Source organism: Triticum urartu, chromosome 5A, assembly GCF_056163025.1.
Source record: "Triticum urartu cultivar PI428250 chromosome 5A, HENAU_Tu73, whole genome shotgun sequence".
Taxonomy (NCBI): Eukaryota; Viridiplantae; Streptophyta; class Magnoliopsida; order Poales; family Poaceae; genus Triticum; species Triticum urartu.
Genome location: NC_141877.1, coordinates 160,980,386 through 160,993,730, shown reverse-complemented (window position 1 = coordinate 160,993,730; position 13,345 = coordinate 160,980,386).

The window sequence follows — 13,345 nt, the reverse complement described above, 5'->3', positions numbered from 1 at the left end:
CATGACCCATTCCATTAGCTTAGCACCCGATCGTTTAGTATGTTGCTATTGCTTTCTTCATGACTTATACATGTTCCTATGACTATGAGATTATGCAACTCCCGTTTGCCGGAGGAACACTTTGTGTGCTACCAAACGTCACAACGTAAATGGGTGATTATAAAGGTGCTCTACAGGTGTCTCCAAAGGTACATGTTGGGTTGGCGTATTTCGAGATTAGGATTTGTCACTCTGATTGTCGGAGAGGTATCTCTGGGCCCTCTCGATAATGCACATCACATAAGCCTTGCAAGCATTGCAACTAATGAGTTAGTTGTGAGATGATGTATTACGGAACGAGTAAAGAGACTTGCCGGTAACGAGATTGAACTAGGTATTGAGATACCGATGATCGAATCTCGGGCAAGTAACATACTGATGACAAAGGGAACAACGTATGTTGTTATGCGGTCTGACCGATAAAAGATCTTCGTAGAATATGTAGGAGCCAATATGAGCATCCAGGTTCCGCTATTGGTTATTGACCAGAGACGTGTCTCGGTCATGTCTACATTGTTCTCGAACCTGTAGGGTCCGCACGCTTAAGGTTTCGATGACAGTTATATTATGAGTTTATGCATTTTGATGTACCGAAGTTTGTTCGGAGTCCCGGATGTGATCACGGACATGACGAGGAGTCTCGAAATGGTCGAGACATAAAGATTGATATATTGGAAGCCTATATTTGGATATCGGAAGTGTTCCGGGTGAAATCGGGATTTTACCGGAGTACCGGGAGGTTACCGGAACCCCCCGGGAGGTATATGGGCCTTAGTGGGCTTTAGTGGAAGAGAGGAGAGGTGTCCAGGGCTGGGCCGCGCGCCCCTCCCCCCCCCCTAGTCCGAATAGGACAAGGAGAGGGGGCTGGCGCCCCCCTTCCTTCTCTCTCTCCTCTTTCCCCCCTCCCGAATCCTATTCCAACTAGGAAAGGGGGGGAATCCTACTCCTGGAGGGAGTAGGACTCCTCCTGGCGCGCCCTCTCCTGGCCGGCCACACCGCCCCCCCTTTGAACCTTTATATACGGAGGCAGGGAGCACCCCTAGACACACAAGTTGATCCACGTGATCATATTCTTAGCCGTGTGCGGTGCCCCCTTCCACCATAGTCCTCGATAATATTGTAGCGGTGCTTAGGCGAAACCCTGCGACGGTAGTACATCAAGATCGTCACCATGCCGTTGTGCTGACGGAACTCTTCCCCGACACTTTGCTGGATCAGAGTCCGGGGATCGTCATCGAGCTGAACGTGTGCTAGAACTCGGAGGTGCCGTAGTTTCGGTGCTTGATCGGTCGGGCCGTGAAGACGTACGACTACATCAACCACGTTGTGCTAACGCTTCCGTTGTCGATCTACAAGGGTACGTAGATCACACTCTCCCCTCTCGTTGCTATGCATCACCATGATCTTGCGTGTGCGTAGGGAAATTTTTGAAATTACTACATTCCCCAACATCTACATCATGGCATCTTGCCTAAAGCATTACTCTGTTCTTATGAACTTAATACTCTAGATGCATGCTGGATAGCGGTCGATGTGTGGATTACTAGTAGTAGATGCAGAATTGTTTCGGTCTACTTAAGATGGACTTGATGCCTATATTTCATAATCATGCCTAGATATTCTCATGACTATGCTTTTTCTATCAATTGCTCGGCAGTAATTTGTTCACCCACCGTAATACTTGCTATCATGAGAGAAGCCACTAGTGAAACCTATGGCCTCCGGGTCTATTTTATATCATATAAGTTTCTGATCTACAATTCTAGTTTACTATTTATTTTATTTTGCAATCTTTGCATTTCAATCTATACAACAAAAATACCAAAATTATTTATCTTATTATCTCTATCAGATCTCACTTTTGCAAGTGGCCGTGAAGGGATTGACTTGCAAGGTTCTTGATTGTTTGTGCAGGTATTAGGCGACTTGCGTGTAGTATCCTACTGGATTGATACCTTGGTTCTCAAAATTTGAGGGAAATACTTGCACTACTTTGCTGCATCACCCTTTTGTCTTCAAGGGAAAACCAACGCATGCTCAAGAGGTAGCAAGAAGGATTTCTGGCGCCGTTGCCGGGGAGATCTATGCTCAAGTCAAGACAAACCAAGTACCCATCACAAAATCTTCTCCCTCGCATTACATTATTTGCCATTTGCCTCTCGTTTCCCTCTCCCCCACTTCACCTTTGCCATTTTATTCACCCTTTTTCCGTTCGCCTCTTTTCGCTCGCCTCTTGTGTGTCCGTGTGCTAGACCGTTGTTTCGTCTACATGGAGAGCCCTTCATCTCTTCCTTTGTCTATCGATTTTGAAGTTCTTAACTTCAAACAAAGACGAGGAGAAAACTTAAAAGATGCTTGGTACAGGATGATAGGGTCCTATCATACTTGCACTCTAGAGGGAGATTTCAAGATTTTACTTTGCAACTTTTATGTTGGGCTAACCATGTCCCATGGACAACTCTTGGATTTTGCTGCTAAAGGGAGTTTTATTGAAATTGATCCCAGTATTGCGTATGAGATTATAGAGGGAATAGTAGGAGTACCACCCCCATAAAAGGGACTCCATCATACTCAAGGGGGAACCCAAGTTTTTGAGAAAATATGCGAAGTAACTAAAATTTTGCAAAAATCAACCTCTTAAAAATGTTAGTGGGAACCTTCACCGCATGAGTATGTTGATCACTCTTTGCAATAAGCGGTTGGATGCTCTAGATCTAAAGATCTCCGAGTATGAAGGGAAATGTAAGGAACCTCCTGGATCCGAGCATAACCCTATTAAAAAGATAAATACCAAAGATGACAATACCAAGATCTATTATTGCTTTTATGCCTAGCTAGGGGCGTTAAAGGATAGCGCTTGTTGGGAGGCAACCCAATTTTATTTTTGTTCCTTGCTTTTCGTTCCTGTTTAGTAATAAATAAATCATCTATCCTCTGTTATGATTGTGTTTTTATGTTTTAATTAGTGTTTGTGCCAAATAAAGCCTTTAGGATCTTCTTGGGTGATTGTTATTTGATCTTGCTGAAAAAAGAGAAAGTATAAGCTCACAAGAATAATTTTAATTTTTTATCAGAGAGCAATAAAATACCAATTCCAACTTAAGTACATCAATATACAAATTGTTTAGCTCGTCCTAATTTTTTCAGAATTTTTGGAGTTACAGAAGTATTCGAAACCTCCAGATTGCTACGGACTGTTCTGTTTTTGACAAATTCTATTTTTCATGTGTTGTTTGCTTAGTTTAATGAATCTATGGCTAGTATCGGGGGATATGAACCATAGAGAAGTTTGAATACAGTATGTTTAACACCAATATAAATAAATAATGAGTTCATTACAGTACCTTAATGTGGTGGTTTGTTTTCTTATACTAACGGAGCTCATGAGATTTTCTGTTGAGTTTTGTGTTGTGAAGTTATCAAGTTTTTGGGTAAAGATTTGATGGATTTTGGAACAAGGAGTGGAAAGAGCCTAATCTTGGGGATGCCCAAGGCACCCCAAGGTAAAATTCAAGGACAACCAAAAGAATAAGCTTGGGGATGCCTGAGGAATCCTGGACTAAGGGGTCCTTGGGCGTTCGGCCTGATGGCCATGGGCCGGACTGATGGGCTGTGAAGATACGAAGACCAAAGACTACACCCGTGTCCGGATGGGACTCTCCTTGGCGTGGAAGGCAAGCTTGGCGACTAAATATGTAGATTCCTTTCTTTGTAACCAACCTTGTGTAACCCTAGATCCTCCCAGTGTCTATATAAACCGGAGGACTTAGTCCGGAGGAGGCGAGACATTATCATAGCCATACAAGTTAGACCTCTAGGCTTTAGCCATTACCCATCTCGAGGTAGATCAACTCTTGTAATACTCATATTCATCAAGATCAATCAAGAAGGACGTAGGGTATTACCTCCATAGAGAGGGCCCGAACCTGGGCAAAACATTGCGTCCCCTGTCTCCTGTTACCATCGACCTTAGACGCACAGTTCGGGACCCCCTACCCGAGATCTGCCGGTTTTGACACCGACATTGGTGCTTTCATTGAGAGTTCCACTGTGCCGTCATCAAGAGGTTCGATGGCTACTTCAACCATCTGCAACGATGCAGTCCAAGGGGGAGTTTTCCTTCCCGGACAGATCTTCATGTTTGGCCGTTTCGCTCTGCGGGCCAACTCGCTTGGCCATCTGTAGCAGATCGAAAGCTACGCCCCTGGCCATCAGGTCAGATTTGGGAGCTTGAACTACGTCGCGGACATCCGTGGGGCTTGATCTTCACCGGATTCGAGACCGCGGCTACCAGTCCTGGCCATCCCGAGGGACATGACCTAAATCTGTCATCGAACTGCATCCAGGAGACAGCTCCCATAACCGCTCTGGCCTTATATCTGGAGCAGGCTGCGCCATCCAAGGACAGGAAGCTCAACCCCGCCATGGAGGCCACAGATTCCCTGGAGTTGGAGCCGCACATAGACTTGATCTCACACGATACATGTGCCACCGGAACTCCGGAGTCGTTTCCGACTGTAAGTTCCGAATAATGTGAGCTCGTGGACGCTGAACTTGATCGTTTATCGATCTTTGAATTCAGCGCTGCAAACATCTTCCAGCACTTGCCTTTGGGTGACATGCTAAACTCGTTAAAGAATCTGTCCTTGGCGGAGGGCTCACAGCTGGACTATATCTGGTTCGAACTAGGAGCTAACGATGGAGAATTTTTCTCCGCACCCGCCACCCACTTTATAGCCAGGGTCGAAGATTTAACCGACACACTTGATTACGATTTTGAGGACATCGACAGTATGGACAACGATGCCGGAGAAGAAGAGGCCCAGAATCCATAGATCACCAGACGCTGGACGGCCACTTCATCGTATGATGTATACATGGTGGATGCACCAAAGGAGAACAACGGCGATGACAAGGAAGATCCAGCTGAGGATAAACCTTCCGAAATACAATCCAAGCGCCAGCGTCAGCAGTGCCGCTCTAAGTCATGCCGCAGTAAAGACAGCAACACCGGCACAGGAGAAGATAATACTCCAAAAGGTGCCGAAGACAACAAAGACCCCGTTGAAACAGCTAATGAAGAAGATGAACGGGAAGATGGGTAGGTTAGCCTTGATAAACAGGCCACGCATGAAGACTGAGAGGACGAAAGTTATATTCCGCTCTTAGAGGATGAGGTGAGCCTCGGCACCGACGATTTCATCGTGCCTGAGGAACCTCTTGAGGAGGAGCGCTTCAAGCGCCAGCTCATAGCCACTACAAGGAGCGTGAAAAAGAAGAAGTAGCAGCTTCAAGCTGATCAAGATCTTCTCAATGATAAATGGACCGATATCCAAGCAGCCAAAGAATATGGCCTCAAGCACCCAACCAAAAGTTACCCAAAGCGCAAATTGCTACCTCAGTTTGACGAGGAGGCACCAGAATACATACCACCATCATACAATGCGGCTGACCGACCACCACGTGGTCGGGACAAAATGGCAACTCACGCCGAACACCGGCCCGCCCCGCCTCGTTGCACAGGTAGGGGTAAATTAGCCCACGGCCATACATATGACCTCCGGCAAAACCTGAACAATAAAGTAGGACATACTAGATCAATCTACGGATCTTGAGGACGTGCATCGTCATGGGACGACGGCCACCTATTCGGACATGACAAACTTAGTCATGCGCGGGCTGAAAACCGCAGACGGACTCCATCAGAGCTACGTCGCAATACGGCCCGATATAGAGGCGCCGCACACCCTCATTGCTTCACTGATGAGGTCATGGATCCAAAATTCTCAGAAGGGCTCAAACCCGTGAATATAGAATCATACGATGGAACCACGGACCCCGCGGTGTGGATCGAAGACTTCATTCTCCACATTCATATGGCCCGCGGCGATGACCTCCACGCCATCAAATACCTCCCTTTAAAACTCAAGGGGCCAGCTCGACACTGGTTAAACAACCTACCTGAAAATTCTATCGGCAGCTGGGAGGACTTGGAAGAAGCCTTCCTCGACAACTTTCAAGGTACATATGTCCGGCCACCAGACGCCGATCACTTAAGCCACATAGTTCAACAACCCGGACAGTCTGCCAGGAAATTATGGACTAAGTTCTTAACTAAAAAGAACCAAATCATCGATTGTCTGGATGCCGAAGCCCTAGCAGCCTTCAAACACAGCATCTGCGAAGAATGGCTCGCTCGCCACCTCGGCCAAGAAAATCAAAAATCCATGGCGGCCCTCACGGCACTCATGACCCGCTTTTGTGCGGGCGAGGACAGTTGGTTGGCCCATATCAAAAACAATGCAAGCGACGTTGGCACCCCTGAAGTTGAAAATAACAAGGAGAAGTCTCAACGCAACAGATACAAGCCTCGAAACAACAGTAATAACACTGAGGATACGATGGTCAATGCCGGATTTAGTGGCTCTAAGTCCGGTCAGCGGAAGAAGCCGTTCCAAAAGAACAATTCGGGCCCATCCAGCTTGGACCGCATACTTGATCGTCCGTGCCAGATTCATGGCACCCCGGACAAACCACCCAATCATACAAATAGAGATTGCTGGTTTTTAAACAGGCTGGCAAATTAAACGCCGAGAACAGGGAAAAGGGATCGCAAAGCGAGGACTATGACGAAGAGCCCCGGCAACTGAACACAGGGGGACAAAAGAAGTTTCCCCATCAGGTCAAAACGGTGAACATGATATACACCACCCACATACCCAAGAGGGAGCGCAAACGCACGCTCAGGGACGTCTACGCGATAGAGCCAGTCGCCCCAAAATTTAATCCATGATCGTCAAGCCCGATCACTTTTGATCGCCGGGATCATCTGACCAGTATCCATCACGATTGTTCAGCCGCACTAGTCCTAGACCCAATAATTGATGGGTTCCACCTGACTCGCGTTCTTATGGATGGAGGCAGCAGCCTCAATCTACTCCATCAGGATACATCGCGAAAAATGGGCATTAACCCATCACGGATCAAGCCCACCAGGACTACCTTCAAAGGAGTCATACCAGGTGTAGAAGCCCACTATACGGGCTCAATCATAGTAGAGGTTGTCTTCAGATCTCCGGACAACTTCCTAAGCGAGGAGTTAATCTTTGATATCGTCCCCTTCCGCAGTGGCTATCACGCACTACTTCGACGAACTGCGTTCACTCGATTCAACGCAGTACCTCACTATGCTTACCTGAAGCTCAAGATGCCCAGTCCATGCGGCGTCATAACGGTCAACGGAAATACAGAATGCTCCCTCCGTATAGAAGAGCACACAGCTGCCTTAGCAGCAGAAGTACAGAGCGGCCTTCTCAAGCAGAACCTTAATTCGGCTGCCAAGCCCACGGACACCGTTAAGAGGGTCCGAACTACTCTGCGGCAGGAGAGCTCGGCTCGTCAGGAGCTTGACTAGAAATCCGGCCTCCGTCTCAATCCCGATAAGGTGGCGGCATTCGTGCCACGCGTACATAACTACGCACTTAAAATCCCATGGGCATCGACGGAGGTATAGCTAGCTTGTCATCCATAGTACGTCTCAACTGACATCGGATAGACACGTACTTTCACTTTTGCTTGTTTCCTTTGCAGGTCTCAATCCCACAGGCCCCATCTGGTGGACTGGTCATCGGTCCTCTTGAAGGATAAACACACCAAGACGGGAAGAAACGCAGACATATGGGGACTTTTTAGGTGATTCAGTTAACGATAACTCTACCTGTTTTTCAGGACCCACGTGCAGCTCTCCCTTGGTTTCGCCATGTCAAATAGCATGTTTCTTATCGCACTACATGTATCAATGTGCCTTGACGTACTAATTAAATTACAATGAGAGCAGTTTGCGCTGGAGCATTAGGACCCCAGCTTTTTACCTTTGTACCTTTTCTGTTTTCTTCCTCTTATTCAGCTCCCCTGTGGATAACCCTTTCAGGTAGCACCCGTACACTTTTGTATGTTTGATATTTGCCAAGGGCTTCATAGCACCCTACATTAAGGCAACAAAAGTACGAACACTTTTTATAAGTATAGTTCGGCACACCCCGAATTTAGCATTATATGCATTGGCTCCAAATCATGTCTTTGGTCAATAGTTGGGTTTCCCGGCTCCTATGCTTGCTACCTTACGTTCCGCTATACCGGATAAGGTAGTAAAGGGAGAACTACTGCGAATTGTGCCTTGGTTTATCCAAAGGAGCACCTCAGTAGAGAAAGACGAAAACTGACTGTCATGATGCGGCGAGAGCCGGTCAGCTGTTCGGAGGTTACAAATCGTTGGAGATTTATTCCGCATTGCGTGAAGGATTGGTACTTCCCGATCAGACGCTCATAGCACTCTAGTTAGGATACTAGGGGTTCCACCCATGTTTTTATTGTCGAACTCCTATGGCTAAGTAAGGGCGTTACAGCCACATAGTCTGGTTGCCTGGTTCGTTGCGCTAAACAACTCCTTCAAGGACCATCTAATTGGATCAAGATTTTTTAGATTCCATCCCGAACACCCGTGTACTACCTACGTGGGGGTAGAAGCTGACGACTGGTTAACCCTCAGATTTCATACAACACGGTCGCACAGGAAGTAAAAATTTAAAAACATAACAAGCATTATATTGCACAATCACTTTGTTTTATCATACAAGGTAGAGGGCGCTCGAATACATTCATTCAAAGATAGTGTCTTTCGCACAATGATCTACAACAATGCGGGGCCCCTCCAAGACATCGCTGAAGTATCACTCGGGTGTGCGGTGCTCCTTGCCCTCCGGTGGCCCCCCGGTCGCTAATTTGACACCATCAAGCTTCGCCCACCAGACCTTGCAATAGGAGAAGGCCAGACATGCGCCCTCAATGCAGACGGACCGCTTGACGACGTCCAGCCGAGGATAGGCATCAACTAATTGCTTCACAAGGCCAAAGTAACTGCCAGGTATAGCTTCAGCTGGCCACAACTGGATTATTAAATCCTTCATGCCAGTTTGGCCGCCCTATGCAGCTCGACCAGCTATTTTAGCTAATCGCTGAAGGACACCGGATGTTCTGGCGCAAGATATTGCAACGAGAATAGCTTCTTTGCGGAGCTCTCTTCTTCGGCTCGGAAGAATTCTGTGGCGCTAGCCACACTGCGTGTTAGATCAGTAAAAGCCCCTGGAGAACTCCGAATCCGGGTTAGTAAACGATATTTCATCTTCACATTCTTGCTTTGCATATTGAATGCCTTACCCGCCACGATCTTCCTGGCCTCCTGGATCTTCTGGAGGGCGCCCTGGGCCTCATTTCGGGCTGCGTTCGCACTCTGGCGAGCCTTGGCGAGTTCGGTCTCTTGAACCGACGCATCGCGCTCCAAGGCCTCGCACTTCTTCACCGCGACCTCGAGCTCCTGTTGGACCTCATTGACCCGGGCCTTGAGTTTCTTCTGAGCGGTCTGCTCCTTGACAGCCTTCCCCTCGGCTTCAACCAGGGCCTGTTTCAGGGCCTCGACCTCGGTCGTCGCCTCTGTACACGTCATGGCATTTCAGTCATTGCATATTAGTTTACTTTTTTCAAATACATAACAGGTTGTTACTTACATTGTTTTTCTTGGAGTTGCCTCTTCACCTGGCCCAGCTCTTCCTTGGCCTTCGCCAGTTTCCACTTCAGTCCGGAGACTTCGGCAGTATGCAAGGCTGCAGCCAACAACGACGCCTGTGTTTACATTTCAGAAAAAAAAAATAGTTAGTTTCATGCAATAGGAGGTTGATCCTCTGTCTGGCTTTTTCTTTCCGAACACCGGACAGTGTCTCAGGGGCTACGGTCTACATTGGGATTTTATCTTTTCTGCGTCGCTTACCTCAAAGCCTGTCAGCAGGCTACTGCAAGCTTCGATTAGTCCGCTCTTGGTGGACTGAACCCTTTCAATTACCGTGCCCATAAGGACACGCTGCTCATCCACAACGGAAGCCCCTCGCAGCGCCTCCAGTAGATTATCTAGTGCCCCTGGTTGGACAAGGGTCACCGGCAGAATAGGCATCCCCCCTTCTTTGAAAGGAGGTTGTGTGCCAGATTCCGGAGCCACATCGGTCTCTGGAATTGAGTCCGGTTGAGCGCCGAATTGAATACGGCCCTTCCCACCAGTCTCCATGGGGATTGATTCCCCTTGGTGTCCGGCGATGGGGGTTTCGCCTTCTGGCACCTCCTGAGCCTCTCCCCCGCCTGGAACAGTCCTTCGGGACAGCACCTCCACATCGTCCTTGGCGTGGGGGGAGTGAGCGGCTTGCGTTGAATCGCTGGTCATCGCCTTGGAATCCAGCGAGCCTCCTGACGAGGTTCGCGGTGAGCTGTTGTGGGCCGTACTACAGTAACATAACTAATCATATCAATACAATGAGGATGAGAAACTTTATGGGCGGATGTAAGTCTTAGCACTTACGGTGCGGCCCGCGGCTTAGTGCCGGGGTGTTGCTCCGGACTGCTTTCAACGTCTCATGTGGAGCTGCCCACGAGTGGGCCTTTCCCCTTCTTGGGCGCCTCCGCCTCGAGAATGGTGGAGGCTGCCCTCTTCTTCTTCCCCTCATCAGGGGAGGGTTATTTTCCTCGTCCTCCTCCTCGTCGTCGTCTTCGGCGGCGGAGGAAGGAGTCTTGTCTTCGGACATTGCGTCCGAAGCACCCTTGCGGCAGGGGCCACTCCGGACCCCCTTGGCCTTCTGTGTGGCCTTCTTCTCCGGCGCCTTGTAGGGCGTCGGTACCAGCATCTTCGCTAAACGCAAGATGACTGGTTCTTCGGGTAGCGGGGCTGGACATTGGATCCGCTTCGCCCTCTCCATCCAGTCCTAAAAAATCGATGACGATAAAAGCTTAGACATCATCCTTGAAACAAGCAAGTAAGGGATGAAGTAAGAATGATATACGTTATTGGCGAGGTGGTTGATGTCATGCCCACGGTCCGAATCTGTGGCCGGCGGTGTTTCATTGCCCTTAAAAAGCAACCTCCAGGCATCTTCGTGAGTGGTTTCGAAGAGCCTCTTCAGGGTATGGTGCTTCTTCAGATTGAACTCCCCTAGAGAGCGGTTTCAGCTTTGGCATGGAAGAATCCAGCAAACTAGCATCACCTGGATTATATCGATGAGTTTGATATCTCTATCGACCATGCTTTGAATGCGCGTTTGCAGCGCTGTCAGCTCGTGTGGCAGACACCAGTTCAAGGCCTTCTCGTCCCAGGAGGTGAGTCGCATGGTAGCGCCAGAGTTGAATTCGGCAGTTGCGGCCCAGGTGGTGCCGCGGGGTTTTGTGATATAGAACCAATGTTTCTGCCATTATTTTACAGTCTCCACGAAAGTGCCTTTCGTCCAGGAGACATTGGCCAGCTTGCTGACCATGGCACCTCCGCACTCCGCTTGCTGGACATCCACCACCTTCGGCTTCACATTGAAGACCTTGAGCCACAGCCCGACGTGGGGCTGGATGCGGAGGAAGGCTTCACACACGATGATGAATGCCAAGATGTTGAGGAGGGAGTTCGGGGATAGATCATGGAAGTCTATCCCGTAGTAGAACATCAGACCGCGGACGAAGGGGTGGAGTGGAAACCCTAACCCGCGGAGGAAATGAGGGATGAATACTAACCTCTCATTGGGCTTCGGCGTGGGAATGATTTGTCCCTAGGCCGGAAGGCGGTGGGCGATTCCCTTCGCCAGGTACCCGGCAGCCCAAAGCTCGGCGATGTCCTGTTCTTGGGCGGAGGAGGCCATCCACTTGCCTTAACCTTCGGATCCGGACATGGTTGAGTGCTTGCTCGAGACGGAGAAGGTGAGAGCTTGGGCGCTGGAGCTCAAGAATGGAAGGGCAGAGGAAGATACAAGCCGTGGGTGAAGAAAAGGGATTCTTATATCCTTATAAAGGCAGTAAATATTGGACGCCTTCCCACTCGCCTTAAAACTCGCCTATTCCCAAGGGCGGTGTAAATGGCATGGTTGGGTTACCCACGCCCGTATTGATGAGAATCCCATAATAAGGGGACACGATCTTTTTTTTGACAAGATGTGCCAATGGCCACCGCTTCTCGACACGTGGAGCGGCAGACGAAAAACGGTTCGAAATTATGACCGGACAGATGTGATGTCATGTTACAAAAAGTTGTCAGCAGATTGGACTCGTGTAAAGTTATATTCTCTCTGTGGTTGTGTGTGGCGTGTGTTACAGGTCTGGACACGTTGATACGTCCGAAGACTATTTTGGAATTCAGAAGGAGGAAGCTGCCTTGCAATGCCGAAGACAGACCTACGCGCTGGATACCTTGTCATTGAAGCAAGGTTCAGGGGCTACTGAGGGAGTCCTGGAGTAAGGGGTCCTCGGGCGTCCGGCCTGATGGCCATGGGCCGGACTGATGGGCTATGAAGATACGAAGACCGAAGACTACACCCGTGTCCGGATGGGACTCTCCTTGGCGTGGAAAGCAAGCTTGGCGACTAAATATGTAGTTTCCTTTCTTTGTAGCCGACCTTATGTAACCCTAGATCCTCCCGGTGTCTATATAAACCGGAGGACTTAGTCCGGAGGAGGCGAGATATTATCATAGCCATACAAGTTAGACCTCTAGGATTTAGCCATTACGATCTCGTGGTAGATAAACTCTTGTAGTACTCATATTCATCAAGATGAATCAAGCAGGACGTAGGGTATTACCTCCATAGAGAGGGCCCGAACCTGGGTACAACATTGTGTCCCCTGTCTCCTGTTACCATTGACCTTAGACGCACAGTTCAGGACCCCCTACCCGAGATCCGCCAGTTCTGACACCGACGATGCCCTGGAAGGCACCCCCTCTTTCGTCTTTGTCTATCGGTAACTTTACTTGAGGCTATATTTTTATTCACCACATGATATGTGTTTTGCTTGGAGCGTCTTGTATGATTTGAGTCTTTGCTTTTTAGTTTACCACAATCATTCTTGCTGTACACACATTTTGGCAGAGACACACATGAATCGAAATTTATTAGAATACTCTATGTGTTTCACTTATATCTTTTGAGCTAGATAATATATCTCTAGTGCTTCACTTATATCTTTTTAGAGCACGGTGGTGGTTTTAATTTATAGAAATTATTGATCTCTCATGCTTCACTTATATTATTTTGAGAGTCTTTTAGAACAGCATGGTAATTTGCTTTGGTTATGAATTAGTCCTAATATGATAGGCATCCAAGATGGGTATAATAAAAACTTTCACATAGAGTGCATTGAATATTATGAGAAGTTTGATACTTGATGATTGTTTTGAGATATGAAGATGGTGATATTAGAGTCATGCTAGTTGAGTATTTGTGAATTTGAGAAA